Source organism: Salvia hispanica, chromosome 5, assembly GCF_029641045.1.
Source record: "Salvia hispanica isolate PSC_SH4W2 chromosome 5, Shi_PSC_v1, whole genome shotgun sequence".
Classification (NCBI taxonomy): Eukaryota; Viridiplantae; Streptophyta; class Magnoliopsida; order Lamiales; family Lamiaceae; genus Salvia; species Salvia hispanica.
The window spans coordinates 6751266-6768808 of record NC_142696.1 but is presented as its reverse complement, the minus strand read 5'-3'; positions in this window follow the sequence as shown (position 1 = coordinate 6768808).

The following is a 17543-nucleotide window of genomic DNA, read 5'->3' as shown; positions in this document are numbered from 1 at the left end:
TCGGTTCATCGAGATTCCGTGGTACACGGCGGGTTCCATACCCGGGGTTTGTAGGGTTATTAGCCTCTCTTCACAACGGATCGTTGCAAAGTTCGCGGTTAACCAATCCATTCCTAGGATCACGTCAACGTCTCTCATCGTCATAACTCGCAGGTCGTGAGCAACTAACTTAAGTTCTCCTAGTACGATTTCTACGTTCAAGCAAAAACGAGAGATCTCAACCAGTCCTCCTACTGGTGAGGACACCATCATTCTATGTTCAGACTTCCTAGTAGGTAAGCTTAAGGTATGCACACACAACTCAGAGATGAAAGAATGCGATACGCCCGTATCAAACAAAACAACGATAGGGGTGTCAAGGATTTCGCCTATACCTGCTAGGTTTCCACTCTCGGGCTTTCCTTGCTCGACCTTGGGCTGCTTCTGCTCTATAGCGTACGCTCTAGCCGGGGCTGGAAGTCTTGGACGGACAGGCTACTGCAGCCGCAGTTGCTGATTCGGGTTTGCTCCCGAGCTCGTAGGTGGCGCTCTCGGCTGCTGACGGAAACTCTGATGGTTCTTCCTTGGTCCGTTTCCCTTGCTCGGACACTCCCTCGAGAAGTGCCCGTTTCCACCACAGTTGAAGCATCTATTCGAGTTCGGTCCTCTACACTGCCCGAAATGGTACTTGGCGCAAACGTTACACTGAGGTGGTCTGGCACGGAAGTCGCTCCTTGGATTGAACGAAGTCTGTCCTCCTCCGTTGGGACGGTATCGCTTATTGTCATGGTGGATCCTATTCTCCTCCCATCTCCTCTTGTCATGGTTAGGACGTGACGGGGGTTATGCCAGCGTAGTGTTCCCCGCGCTCCTCTCCTTGGGCATTGCTGCCTCTACATCCAGTGCGAGGGCTAGCGCCTCGGCGTACGTAAGGGTTCCACGGACTGCCAATGCCATCCTAATCTCGTGCCTAAGGCCCTCACGAAACTTATCAGCCAGCTTCTCATCGGTATCGGTCTGTTCTGGCGCATAGCGGGTCGTGTCACAAAGTGCACGGTCATACTCGGTTACGGACAAACGTCCTTGGGTGAGGTTGTGGAACTCGGCTGCTTTCGCCTTGCGGTAGCTCTTGGGTACGTACTTATCGTTAACTTCTGTCTTGAATTCCTCCCAAGTCATCCCGTCTATGCGATCCTGGGGCATGGTCTTTAGCTTGGTATCCCACCAAAAATCGGCGGATCCAGTCAGCTGATGCGTCACGCAGATCATCTTCTCCGCGTCGTTGCACACTAAGGTTCGGAAAATGCGCTCTAAGGCACGTATCCAAGTCTCAGCTTTGGCGGGTTCACCCATTCCATCGAAGGTAGGAGGTTTTTGATCAAGGAAAAGTTTCACGACTTCCCTATCTACTCGCGGTGGTGGAGGTGGTGGTGACGGCGGTCTTGGTTGCGTCATGCTTTGCTCTGCCGAAGCATGGGAAGATGGTTCCTCGTTCCTCACGTTGCGTCTAGGCGGCATTCTGATTTACCACACTCGAACGGTTAGCGCACTTACTTAACATTTCAAGGTAGTGATATGGTACTTTGGAAGAAAAGATTTTAAACTCATTCACAAGCAGGGTCCAAAGAAAGACCACACAATAGCAGTTGTTAGGAAAACAGAGAACATAATAAGGTTGCACCATAAGGTGGAAAAACACTCGGAAGATATTAGAAAGAGTAAGTATATTCACGCAATAGGGGCAGAAAAGAGTGAAGACGGCTTCATAGCCATATAATAGAATGAAAGGTACGAATTTCCCATTAAAATTTCAAAAACAATCCCAAAAGGTCTTGGTACAATGAATGGAAAAGAGCGATTCAATCGCGGAAGGAAAATAACGACATAAAAAGAAGTTCTTAGAAGTTCAAAACGTGGGGAAAAGAAAACAAGATCGCTACTTGAGCACTTAGCCACTTTTGGCCTCGTCCTCTTCGGGTTCTCCCGACTCTCCGAAACTCTCGGCGCTCGAACTCTCTCCTCTCTTGAACGATCCCATCTCCTCGTCCTTCTTCTCGCTGCTTAGGGGCGAAGGAATCGAAGTAAGCATCCCTTCGGCCTCTCTTATGATCCTTCGAGGTGTCGAAATGCGCATCCTAAGGGTCCTTTTACGGGGAACGCGAGCAACGTGCGGTTCCTCGTCATCGCGATACTTCATTCGACGTGCAGCTCCTGGCGAGTACCTTTGCGTTGGCGGATGAAGTGGAGGTCCATCAACGGCGGCAGACATGGCCGGCAGTAAGACTCCTATTAGGCCGACGAAGTCTCCTCGAGGCGTGTATTTGGAAGGGCTAAACCAGGTGTAGGATACTGAGGCTTGAGCGGTCCACTCGCTCCAAGGGGAATGCAGTATATGGATAAGTCGCATGATTCCCTCGTGATGGGTAGTTCCGTACGCGTAGGCGTCCAGCCAATGACCATAGAAGTCGGTAACGAAGTTCAGAAGGAACTGCTCTCCGTCCCATTCCAGGTCTCTATAGCGTTCTACCGGAAAGTTCCTATTCTTGGCGTATCGGTGTCGTATAAGGGCGTGATAGGGTTGGACCATCTACGAAAGGGGAAAAGGAACAAGTCAGCACTATCACAAAAGTGGAAAAGAATAGATAGTGCGTGATCTCAAATGGTGCTGCGAAAGTGTATGAAAGTCAAAAGATGGTGGTTCGAAACGTCGCGTCCAAGGTTCTCGTTCTTAGATAACTAATCGTGCGATTTCTGTTCGTGTTTCGTCTGATCTCCACATACACTAACGACCTTATACTAGTTCTTCCACGTTTCTAGTGTTGGTTCAAGCACTGTGATCGTATAGCTAAAGCATGCTAGGTCCAAAAGTCCAAGTCTAAGCATAGCAACATTTCAACATAGTCTCACGTGATCACATTCGCATTTCACAAACATTCACAAGTTCTCATGTAACATTCAACAAACCATTCAAGAAGCATCGCTTCGTGTTCATAGTATTTTCATCACATAAAGCATGCTTTTCACAAATTCTCATATTCAACAAATCATTCAAGAAGCATCGCTTCGCATTCATAATATTTCTAGCACATAGAGCATACTTTTCACAAGTTTTCATATTCAACAAATCATTATTCCGAAAACGTCACTTTTCATTCATAATATTTCCAAGAGCATCAAGTTTCAAGCACAAGTCACAAAATATCTAGTACCTCTTTCTTTGCGGTTGAACGAGACGAGTTGCGGTGTTGAGTCCTTCGCATTTAGTTCATTTATGAAAAGATTACAAAGACAACCTAAGGTTCGAAAAGACTCTTGGGTCCAGAGCGGAAAGAAACTGAGGCTCTGATACCAACTGTAACAGCCCGCCCTCCTAGGGTACAATAAATGTGGCGGCTGCTACCCAAAACCGACTCCAAAGAATTAACATAGGCTAGGGTTTCATTAAAGTAGTATTGACCAAAAGAATGAAAGGAATATCAGAGTATTAATTGCAACAACTTAACCTAGAAGATTAAAGGAAGAAAGATATCATAAATGAGAATCAAAACCTTAAGAGTACGACATAGTATCCAAGACAAAATCACCAGAAAAGACTAAGGCCACAACCGAGCGTAAGATGCAATTATTCCAAAAAGAAGTTTTAAAGAGTATCAAAAATCCAGCGGAAACGACCAAGAGAAAGTATAGTTATGTATGAAGACACAACTACGCTTAGTGTTCAACATATCCTCATTAATTAATTAAGCTGCTCAACACCCGCCACCACTCGTCATCATTCAACCTGCACATAAGGAAAACACATGCAGGGCTGAGTATTTTGAAATACTCAGTGGGCTCGTTGCCAAAACATTTTATAAGTTATGCCACCCTTACCAAGTGAACTCGAGTTTTAAGCAGTTATAAAAGAATATCACGAGTATCACAAAATATATTTTCATAGACTGGCCAGTCAAAATAACCTCCCATTTTCTCATAAATTATCAATCATTCCATGGTGCGACGAAAGTGTGGCCACACTTTTCGTCCACGAGACCGGCCGACTAGCAAGGACGGCTCTCGATCCCATTGTGTACACAGCCTGGTAGGGCTTGCGGCCCATACTCAGACCCGAATTCGTATAAGCAGATCAGATATCACATTAAAACAAACATAGGTATGACATAACCGTTAAACCACCCTTATATCTCCCAACAACATTTAGATAAAATAAAAGAGAGTTTTTAGAGTAAAGCCCACCTCGATTGCTTAGTTTTCAAGTAGTTTCGCTTTTCCGTTATCCGGCTTCGCAACCAAAGTTTCACCTTTTAATCACATAGGCACATATCACAAATTAGGTTCAATACTACTCTTACTCATGCATGTCTCATTACTTTTCCCCTCTTCCCAATGATTTATCTTATCATTACTAATTAATCAAGATCATGTTTATCACACCATAATATTTAACTATCAACCACACACTACACCACACAACAACACACACACACACGGTACACATACACCACACACTCACGGCACACACACATACACATGTTCCCACATCCCTTTTTATCCCTCTTTCACTCAACTAAGATGCATGAGGGTTCAAGAAGACCGATTAATCGGTTAGAAGAAGAAAAGAAGAGGTAGAAGAAGAACAACCATAACTCTTAAACAAAAATACCTCTTTAACGAAAAACAATCGGTAGAAAACAAGTATTAGCCTTGATTCTTCAAAGTTCTTGGATTGTACTTCAATTTCTTCTCAAAGGATGAAGGATTAATGGAGTAATGTAGAAGAAAAATTGAGAGAGTGAATGTGAGTGAGGGGGCCGAAAATTTGGGGTCTAGGGTTGGGGTGTTCTCTTATTTATAGTGCTCACAAGATCTTTTGGTAATTCGAATAGAATATTCGGTAAGATCTCATTCTCCCAATTAAATAAATAAAATAATATTGTGAAGTAGGGAAGAAGAATTAACAAAAATAGAAGATAGCAATATCTCCTAATTTTCGAAAATTAGGCTAGTTAATTAGCCATGGTTTTATTTTTGGTATTTTTCCATATAGAATAAAATATCATGGAGCAAAATAAAAATAAGAAAAATCTTCCATGAGGCATGGTAGGGGCCGATTTCTATGCCTTTTAAATAAGGCATGGATTTTTGGATATTTACTAAAATAAAGTAACGCAAGATCCCTTGAAGTATGGAAAGATTTTGTAGAATAATTAAATTCTAGGTATGGAAGGAAACCAAGTAAGGAATCAAATAAAATAAAACAATTCCTTCCTTCCCAAATATAGTGATTTTCGAAAATCACTAGAAAAACAAGGGGGCTCGATTTCTCCATCTCTAAATAAGGAAATAATTGGCTCTTGGAATTTAATTTGGATAAATATCCCAAGGATTAAATAAATTCCGGAAAAATAGAAATTCTCTCTCCAAGGGGTCTAGGGTTCGAAAATTATAAGAATTAGGGTGACAAGTATTTATGGAAATTTTCTCTAATATTCTCACTCACCCATAAACAATTAAATTGCCACATAGACTCACAAATAATTAAATCACATGCCACATCATTAAAAGAATTAGTTTGACTTTTCAAACTTTTACACAAACCCTAACTCAACTCGACCATATCAACTCACGAAATAAAAGCATTCTCGATGCCACGTCATCAACAATTAATTCTAGGGCTCAAAAATTAGGGTTCTAAAATTGTGCTTGGAAATAATTCCATTTTGCTCGAAAATTCTTAGCCTATTTTTGTGCGCCTATCTGTTCTCGGAATACTGATATTATTTTAATAAATTCTGTAAATTGATTTTATATATTCCATAGAATAAGAAACAACCCGCAATGGTCTAGTACCCACTGTTAATACAAAAGAAACTAAACGAGTTTTGTATGCACCAAACACTTCACACACAAAATCACTTTAGAGGTCTTGAAATAAAAAAAATAGTAGATAAAGCCTTGCAACTATATTTCCTAATACACAAGCGTTATCTTGGTGATTAAGTTATACCTAGATAAGAAATGGAACATGCAAACAACTATGGTATTTTATTTATCACATTGAGTAAAAAAAAAGTTTGCTTTGCAAAAATTACCTTAGTTACTTGGCACTGGCATATGTTAATGTTAGACATTATTTATCATCATATATTCAAGATTGCATAATTGAATATAAATAAAGCAAGATCTTCGAACATCATGTATTTCACGTAAACCATAATCATAATAGGATCGAGACATACCTTGGCGATCCATAGCGGAAGCGATTGAGAAAGGAGGGGACGAACTTCCTCGGACATTTTTTGGCGTAGTGGTGCAACTCCAACTCCAAGGATTTGTTTCTCTCTCTTTCCCTCGTTTATGTGTTCTCTTAATGTGTGTGATTTGATGGGATCCCACACTTGTATTTATAGGCAGAGAGAGGACAAACCCTAATTATCAAACCCTAAAAGCCCTTTCCATCAAAGAGGCCAAGTAATAATATGGACGATTCTTTTACATTAATATTGTAATATATTGACCATAATTATAGGAATATAATTCCTAAATCAATCGTATTACTAATTGGTTATAATATTAATTGTAATCATTGCCATTTATATATATGTGCTCTAATTTGAACAACTACATATATACACCCTTTTCCATATTGGAATTACTATAGAAAAGGAAATGTACTGTATATATTAGTGATCAACTAATAAGTTAGAGAACATATTATAGCTAATTGACCGTCCCTTTTCATTCCAATTAATACGATCATTAATTGATAGTAAATTAATTAGGGAAAACGTGTCTTATACCAAATATATGTATTATACTAAATTCCAATTCTATTTAGGATTCTATCACATGTCACATATGTGAGACACAAAACTTACATTCTCCCACTTGGCGAACATGTGGGACACAAAGCTTTCGATTCTCCCACTTGTCACACGTGACAGAGCCACGATAAAATAGACATAACAAACATAAGGCGCGCATAAAATATTGGAATTTATAAATACTTTCATTATTGGTAAACATAAGTATTATATTAGAGAGACTACTAATGCGAGTCATGGCGGGCGTATATCATTCAATCGATACAGTTCCTTCCATGTACCACATCACCAATATCCACTCTAATATAATCTATAAGTGACACCGTGTCCGTAATTGTCTTATTTCAAGACCTCCTGCATTAATACTTAAAACGTACATATGCATATCAAATAATAAGTATAAGCAGGAAAAGTAGAAACAACTTTATTGAATTCAAAATATCCGTAACTTAAGTGTCTGAACCAACATGGAAACATAAAGATTAGACGTTTCCATACCCAAGACCCATCTGTTAACTTATTCCATAATTGTCTTAGGCGGTAACATCTTAGTAAATGGATCAGCAACTATAAGTTGTGTGCTTATATATTTCATAGATATTCTTTGTTCCCAAACTTCATCTTTCACGACAAGCAACTTTAATTCCATTTGTTTAGCTCCTTAAATACTTGTCATACTTACAGAAAGATACGATTGCACTATTATCACAATACAATTTCAAGGACATGGATATTGAGGAGACAATACCAAGGCCTGAAATAAAATTTTGCAATCATTAATGCTTCAAAGCAAGCCATAAATTTAGCTTTAATGGAAATCCAATCATTTCTAATTGATCAGATCTCCTTAATGTGAGCAGATAATCTTTTGCCCCTTTAAATATCTCATTGTCAACTTTGCAGCTCTCCAATGTTCAATGTCAGGGTTACTTTGGTAACAACCTAGCATTTTGAGCGCAAAGCTAATGTCTGGAAGTAAAGACTTGAGCATACATCAAATTTCCCACAATAGATGTAAAGGAATATTTTCCATCTCTTTAGGTTCTAATTCAGTTTTTGGACATTGATTCAAACTGAATTTGTCACATTTATGAATTGGAACAACACTTGGAGAACATGCACTCATTCCATGTCTCTCTAAAAGATTCGATCTATGTAGCTTTTATGAGACAATCCAAAAGTCCACGTGATTGATCACAAGGTATTTCTATCCTAGGACATAGGATGTCTCACACATATCTTTTATGTTGGAATTTTTAGAGAGATAACTTTAGTGCCATGTAGTAATCCAATGTAACCATTAGCAAGCAATATATCATCAACATACAAAACCAAAATATAAATTGCTCCCACTAACCTTGAGGTATATGCACCGATCAACGGTGTCCTCTTTATAACCAAAAGCAGTAATAGTGTCATGGTATTTAAAATACCATTGTCGAGAAGCATGTTTCAGTCCATAAATTGATGTCTTAAGTTTGCAGACTAAATTTTCTTTCTTAATGAAGTCTTCAAGTTGTTTCATGTAGACTTCTTCTTCCAAATCGCCATTTAGAAAAGCAGTTTTTTCACATCCATTTGATGTAGTTCCAAGTCGAAATGGGCTACAAGTGCCATAATGATTCTAAGTTAGTCCTTCTTTGATACTTGAGAGAAAGTCTCTTTATAATCAATGCCATCTTTTATGAGTATAACCTTTGGCAACAAGTCTGGCTTTAAATCGTTTGATTAAACCATTTATGTCGAATTTGGTCTTGAAGACCCATTTACACCCAATATACTTTTGTCTATCAAGTAATTCGACAAGGTCCCAGACTCTATTACAATCCATAGATTTTAACTCTTTCATCATGCATCAATCCATTTATTAGAATTATTACACTTAATGGCTAGTGAATATGAAACTGGATCATTACGTATTCATATATCACATTCGGATTCTTGGAGATATGCCACATAGTCATCAGAAATGACCACATTCGTTCTCATTAAGAAAACATTAATGACACTTCTAGAGATGCTTCTTCCACACCTATGTTCAATGAACTTGGCATCATCATTAGTCATTCAAATGTTCAATATTGTTAGGCTATTCAACAATATTTGGCACACTTAATTCTTAAGGAAATGAGGGAAGAGGAAAATATACCCTTATTTCACTAATGACAGCATTATGAGTGTTAAAACTCCCACTGATCTCACCATTCTTAAAGAATCATATATTTCCAGTTTCCATAATTCTCATGCTATCATTAGGACAATAAAATCGATAACCTTTGGATTTTTGTAGTAACCCACAAAATAACCACTAACTGTCCAAAATCGATTTTTCGTTTCTTGCAAAGAGTATACTCTAGTTTCCGCTGGACATCCCCAAACATGAAGGTGCTGAAAACTGGGTTTTCTATCTGTCCAAAGTTCATAAGAAAGTCTTTGGTACAACCTTACTAAAAACTCAGTTTAATACATAAATAGCGGTTCTAAGAGCATAAATTCACAACGTTATGGGTAAGGTAGAATTATCATACTTCTAACCATTTCCATGAGAGTTCGGTTTCGTCTCTCAGCAACATCATTCTGCTGAGACGTACTTGGCATAGTGTATTAAGCACAAATGTCATGCTTTTCTAAGTATTTGGCAAAAGGTCCATGTAATTGACTTATTTTAGTGGCACGACCATAAAATTCACCACCTCTATCAGATCGAATAATTTTCACATTTCTATTTAATTGCCTTTCAACCTCAGTCATAAAATGTTCAACTGTGCCTGAGATTTTTCTTGCAATAAATAAATCCATAATGCGAAAAAATCGTCAATAAAGGTGATAAAATGTTTTTATCCACTAGAAGTCGAGACATCAAAAGGTCCGCAAATATCTGTATGTATAATTTTAAGGAGCTCATTGCTTCTTGTGGCATTTTTAGTACTGTGTTTGGTTTGTTTACATTTAATGCAATCCACACAAACGGTAATGCTTGTAAAGTCTAAATTCGAATGAATATTATCCTTTATAAGCCTCTTAATTCTTTCACTAGAAATATGATCCAGTTCCTTTATGCCATAATAATGATAAATTCGAATGAATATTATCCTTTAGACGCTCCTTCGGTTGCAATATGAGCATGAGATGCACCCATTCCATACTTCTTCATCTTATGCTCCTCCTAGACCAATACGTTTCCCAATTCTTTAAGAGTCCACTAATCTTTTATAGTGAATCAATTTGGAATGGTCTGAGGATATACGGAAGTTAGAATGAATTGAACAATGAAATCCGTATCCACCTATAATCCTAACTTTTCCAGCTTAGAAGAGATGTTATTTATTTCCATCACATGCTTGTACATAGTCCGAGAACCATCATATTGCATGCTCATGAGATCCTTCATAAGTTTTCCAGGAATAGACTTATATGCAGTTGTGAAGCGATCCTCAACATTATGCAAATATTCTTTTGTAATATCAGTCGTTGAGAGACTTTATCTACAACGAATATTCTAATGAACGACTAAGTTAGATATTTCCCAAGCATTATGGGCAATCAACCAACTACTTTGATCAAAGATAATTGGATTATCATTCAACAGTGTTAGGTTCCAAGTCCATTATTACAAGAGTGAACTTAAGTTTCTCTTTCCATTCAAAGAAGTTAGTTCCATTAAGTTGGGGAACGTTTGAGGCAAACATACTAGTAGCAAAATATATATGTTTTTACATTATAAGAGCAATTAAGAAATGAATGCTCACATATAAAAGCTTTGAATAATAACACGAACATTAATTTGAAAAACCTATATCATGAGGCAATTATGAAAACTCCTTTGGGTAGTCTTCATACAATTATAAAAATCATGCTTTTAATATTCATATCTTAGTTCAATATTGAGTACTAATAAATTGGTGTTACCTTTGGGTAATCGACACCAATTTAAATTATTAACTCCATTAGTGTTTATTATGTCGCAAAGACTATTTCCTTTGGGAATCTAGACCTTTTATGACAAACAAACTATTTAGATAATGAATAGCCACAACAAGCATGATGATTAATTGCATGCAAAGATTTTCATATTAACTTGATTATAAACTCTTCTCATTTTACCTCACTTTGGTGATTGCAAAATAAACATGATATAATCAAGAATGTATAGCTATTAATTGCTTAAGCAGATTTTCACTTAATTTGATTATAAACTATTATTTTACCTCACTTTGGTGATTGTAAAATAAACATAATATAATCAAGAACATATAGAGATTAATTGCTTAAACAAATTTTAATATGAGTTTGATTATAGACTCTCCTTAATTTGCCTCACTTTGGTGATTGCAAAATAAACATAATATAATCAAAATACATGTTAAAACAAGAATTGAATTATGTAATCATTCATTCCACCGTCTCGGTAGATTCATAATCATAAAACATTTAATTGAAATCTCAATTCACTGATGCATATATTCAAATGCAATTTTCATACAATATATACACAGTCAAAATACCAAATCAATTCCATATACATAAATAGAATCAATATGGAAACAATATATTTCAAGTATAATCGCATAAAATGAACAGCCTTTAATTTATAAAGCAATTAAACAAATGCAATTCACAATGAAATAATGCGAACAAAATTTAAGCAAACTAAATTACTAATTCAATCCCACTGTCTCGATTCATGAAAAACAATTTTCCATAAAGATATTCAATCAAAACATAATTGTTCAATTAGTCAAATGCATATGTTGAATTCACAAATACGTACAAAATACGTAATACAGTACCCAATTCAATTTACTAATTTGAATTTGCAACATGCTGACCATATTAAAACAATCGATTCAATTCACAATAATTTATCAAAATAAATTCAAAAAATATGGTTTTCAATTATACGAAAATACATGAGTTCTCAACCATGCTCTGATACCACATGTTAGACATTATTTATCATCATATATTCAAGATTGCATAATTGAATATAAATAAAGCAAGATCTTCGAACATCATGTATTTCACGTAAACCATAATCATAATAGGATCGAGACATACCTTGGCGATCCATAGCGGAAGCGATTGAGGAAGGAGGAGACGAACTTCCTCGGACTTTCTTTGGCGTAGTGGTGCAACTCCAACTCTAAGGATTTGTTTCTCTCTCTTTCCCTCGTTTATGTGTTCTCTTAATGGGTGTGATTTGATGGGATCCCACACTTGTATTTATAGGCAGAGAGAGGACAAACCCTAATTATCAAACCCTAAAAGCCCTTTCCATCAAAGAGGCCAAGTAATAATATGGACGATTCTTTTACATTAATATTGTAATATATTGACCATAATTATAGGAATATAATTCCTAAATCAATCGTATTACTAATTGGTTATAATATTAATTGTAATCATTGCCATTTATATATATGTGCTCTAATTTGAACAACTACATATATACACCCTTTTCCATATTGGAATTACTATAGAAAAGGAAATGTACTGTATATATTAGTGATCAACTAATAAGTTAGAGAACATATTATAGCTAATTGACCGTCCCTTTTCATTCCAATTAATACGATCATTAATTGATAGTAAATTAATTAGGGAAAACGTGTCTTATACCAAATATATGTATTATACTAAATTCCAATTCTATTTAGGATTCTATCACATGTCACATATGTGAGACACAAAACTTACATTCTCCCACTTGGCGAACATGTGGGACACAAAGCTTTCGATTCTCCCACTTGTCACACGTGACAGAGCCACGATAAAATAGACATAACAAACATAAGGCGCGCATAAAATATTGGAATTTATAAATACTTTCATTATTGGTAAACATAAGTATTATATTAGAGAGACTACTAATGCGAGTCATGGCGGGCGTATATCATTCAATCGATACAGTTCCTTCCATGTACCACATCACCAATATCCACTATAATATAATCTATAAGTGACACCGTGTCCGTAATTGTCTTATTTCAAGACCTCCTGCATTAATACTAAAAACGTACATATGCATATCAAATAATAAGTATAAGCAGGAAAAGTAGAAACAACTTTATTGAATTCAAAATATTCGTAACTTAAGTGTCTGAACCAACATGGAAACATAAAGATTAGACGTTTCCATACCCAAGACCCATCTGTTAACTTATTCCATAATTGTCTTAGGCGGTAACATCTTAGTAAATGGATCAGCAACTATAAGTTGTGTGCTTATATATTTCATAGATATTCTTTGTTCCCAAACTTCATCTTTCACGACAAGCAACTTTAATTCCATGTGTTTAGCTCCTTAAATACTTGTCATACTTACAGAAAGATACGATTGCACTATTATCACAATACAATTTCAAGGACATGGATATTGAGGAGACAATACCAAGGCCTGAAATAAAATTTTGCAATCATTAATGCTTCAAAGCAAGCCATAAATTTAGCTTTAATGGAAATCCAATCATTTCTAATTGATCAGATCTCCTTAATGTGAGCAGATAATCTTTTGCCCCTTTAAATATCTCATTATCAACTTTGCAGCTCTCCAATGTTCAATGTCAGGGTTACTTTGGTAACAACCTAGCATTTTGAGCGCAAAGCTAATGTCTGGAAGTAAAGACTTGAGCATACATCAAATTTCCCACAATAGATGTAAAGGAATATTTTCCATCTCTTTAGGTTCTAATTCAGTTTTTGGACATTGATTCAAACTGAATTTGTCACATTTATGAATCGGAACAACACTTGGAGAACATGCACTCATTCCATGTCTCTCTAAAAGATTCGATCTATGTAGCTTTTATGAGACAATCCAAAAGTCCACGTGATTGATCACAAGATATTTCTATCCTATGACATAGGATGTCTCACACATATCTTTTATGTTGGAATTTTTAGAGAGATAACTTTAGTGCCATGTAGTAATCCGATGTAACCATTAGCAAGCAATATATCATCAACATACAAAACCAAAATATAAATTGCTCCCACTAACCTTGAGGTATATGCACCGATCAACGATGTCCTCTTTATAACCAAAAGCAGTAATAGTGTCATGGTATTTAAAATACCATTGTCGAGAAGCATGTTTCAGTCCATAAATTGATGTCTTAAGTTTGCAGACTAAATTTTCTTTCTTAATGAAGTCTTCAAGTTGTTTCATGTAGACTTCTTCTTCCAAATCGCCATTTAGAAAAGCAGTTTTTTCACATCCATTTGATGTAGTTCCAAGTCGAAATGGGCTACAAGTGCCAAAATGATTCTAAGTGAGTCCTTCTTTGATACTTGAGAGAAAGTCTCTTTATAATCAATGCTATCTTTTATGAGTATAACCTTTGGCAACAAGTCTGGCTTTAAATCGTTTGATTAAACCATTTATGTCGAATTTGGTCTTGAAGACCCATTTACACCCAATATACTTTTGTCTATCAAGTAATTCGACAAGGTCCCAGACTCTATTACAATCCATAGATTTTAACTCTTTCATCATGCATCAATCCATTTATTAGAATTATTACACTTAATGGCTAGTGAATATGAAACTGGATCATTACGTATTCATATATCACATTCGGATTCTTGGAGATATGCCACATAGTCATCAGAAATGACCACATTCGTTCTCATTAAGAAAACATTAATGACACTTCTAGAGATGCTTCTTCCACACCTATGTTCAATGAACTTGGCATCATCATTAGTCATTCAAATGTTCAATATTGTTAGGCTATTCAACAATATTTGGCACACTTAATTCTTAAGGAAATGAGGGAAGAGGAAAATATACCCTTATTTCACTAATGACAGCATTATGAGTGTTAAAACTCCCACTGATCTCACCATTCTTAAAGAATCATATATTTCCAGTTTCCATAATTCTCATGCTATCATTAGGACAATAAAATCGATAACCTTTGGATTTTTGTAGTAACCCACAAAATAACCACTAACTGTCCAAAATCGATTTTTCGTTTCTTGCAAAGAGTATACTCTAGTTTCCGCTGGACAGCCCCAAACATGAAGGTGCTAGAAAGAAACTCAAAGATTTAAAGAACAGAAACCGGGCACCATTAGAATTAATCGAACAAAAGAAACATAAGAAAATAATCCTCACAAGGAGGCCAATCCTCACGCAGGAGGCCACGGTAAAACCGCCCAGAATATTGATCTCTCCAAAGATGATTTCATCGTTGTGGAGACTTATATTTATAGGCTTACAAGCGAGAAAATATAGCAACAAACCTAATCCTAATTTAAATAATAATAAATCCATAATCCTAACAAACTTAATTTAAATAATAAATCCTAACTAAACCTAACTAAGTATGCACATCCTGCGATATGCATATCTGTATCAGAGGGAGTTTGGTTGATTATTTCCTTTACTATTATTTGGTGTTTATTTGTTGAATGGGAGTTTTGGACTCCTAATTGTTCTTCTTTTGTTGTTTGACTTTGAAGGAAATTGAATTGGGTACGTGCAGTTTTGATGGGAGTATATTAATAGTGTATTTTGGTTTTGGATCGGAGAGCATATCCTTTATATTCCTAATGGGCAGTTGCTTTAACGAGCTCTCGATGACCGTGCCAACTACTTACATGTGAAACTCACGTGCATGTGAATAGTTGCAACTTCATTTTGTCTATAAATAGAGAGCTTTGTGCTCACATTACAATTTGTGTAGTTTAGGAGTAGGAGTAGGAGTAGTTTAGTTTAGATTTAATTGCTTTGTCTATAAATAGAGAGCTTCGTGCTCACATTACAATTTGGGTAGTTTAGGAGTACGAGTAGTTTAGTTTAGATTTAATTGATTTCCTTTACAACTTTCTTTACTTGCTTTCTTTACATTTTCTGCATAGTTAATGAAGCTCTCAAAAATATTTTTTGTAGCAAACTGTAGTAGACTATTTCGAAGAAGAACAACCTGTTGAAGACATCACATACAAATTGTAGCAAAGTAGTCCACTACTGCTAGAAAGTAACCAAGAGTCATAATAAATCAATCTAATACTATTAGAAAGTATCTCAGAGTCAACCGAAGCAAAGGTCTCATGGTACCAAAAAAACTTGACATTTTAACGAATTAGTCACAAAATGTTAGAACATATCTGAAAAATTTACACAATGTAACCAAGTTGGTTTTCTATGATGTGGAACCTAATTTCATCTAGGGAGAGGAGTATGGAAAGCAAGTTCGCTTCTTCAACTTGTAAATACAATACGTTATACATGTCACGCATTTCGACCACGATATCAGCGCATATCTTCTTATTGCGCGGATCAGTGTTCTCCCTTATCATTTTGTCCAGCATGGGAATAATGTAACGCCCCTATCAGATTTGAGATTGATCGAAAAGGAAATGTCAACATTTTGGTACCATAAGGTATTACATTAAGCGAACCAAAATGAATATAAAAATATTAATGGACATCAATATATTTACATAAAAAATTTCATAACATTATATAACTTGTATACCATGATTTAACGATTAAGAATTTTGCTCCCAATCTTTTCTTCACCATACTTATTTATGTATTTTCATTTGAGCTTTTCAACTATTTATCAAATGTATATTTATTTGTAGAACTTTTCATATATCAATCACTAATCAATCAAAATTTGATCACATCATATATAGCAAACTCACATCATATACGAAGCTTGGTAATGAGCATGGTTACACAGACCATCAACATATAGCCCAAATAACGGGCACCATATAGCACATATGGGGTGAACATCCCATCATGTCAACCATATAGCCCATATAGTGGTCGTCATATAGCCCATGTGGGGCGAGCATCATACCATGTCAACCATATAGCTCATATAGTGGGCATCATATAGCCCATGTAGGGCGAGCACCATACCATGTCAACCATATAGCCCGTATAGTGGGCACCATATAGCCCATGTAGAGCGAAAGTCACCATGTCATATCATATAGCCCGTATAGGGAGAAGAAGATAACGTCGCACCATATAGTCGGATAGTGGGCACAGATTGCCCGTATAAGGCAAAAGTTACATCATACCGTATAGTCCTCACAGGACGAGCATTCACATTTAACCACAATCCATATTTCAAAATGTTATTTTCATTTTCTTATCAACCATAATCCAAGTCGTGAAATGATTATCATATATCATAATTCACATAATATCGCATAGACACATATATCACACATGAGAGTGTTAGATATTTTAGTGTAATTGGATTAACTTGAATGATCGGTTATTGTTATAATGATACATCATTTAAGTATGGAGGTGCGGGGTGCACGCTTATTTGAATTCGTTATAATATTAGGAGCGAAGCTCCTAGATAGATGAACGGGGGTCCGGGGGCAGCGCCCCCGGGTAGCGGGGTCCAAGGGGCAGAGCCCCTGGCTGGGGTCGAGCTGAATTGCAATTCTGGAAACCTTTGAAATTCGGTTATTTTCGGTTTCATTCCCAACAGGTGCAATGCTTCATTGCACTGTTTCATCTTCTTCTTCTACTGATTATTTTCTGGTTCAGTATTATCGAAAATACAAACATATGATCTTCTAATACTCTGAATTTTATCCGATCAAACATTTTGGCTGAACCCCGAAATTGATTTGATCTGAAAGTGATAAACACGACTTTCAGATATCCAGTTTTTGTTTCTCTGTTTTGTATCTCCCTAACAAAGATCAAATCAATATGTCGAACAAAGAAACGATGAAGGAAGGAGCGAAAGGTTTCGC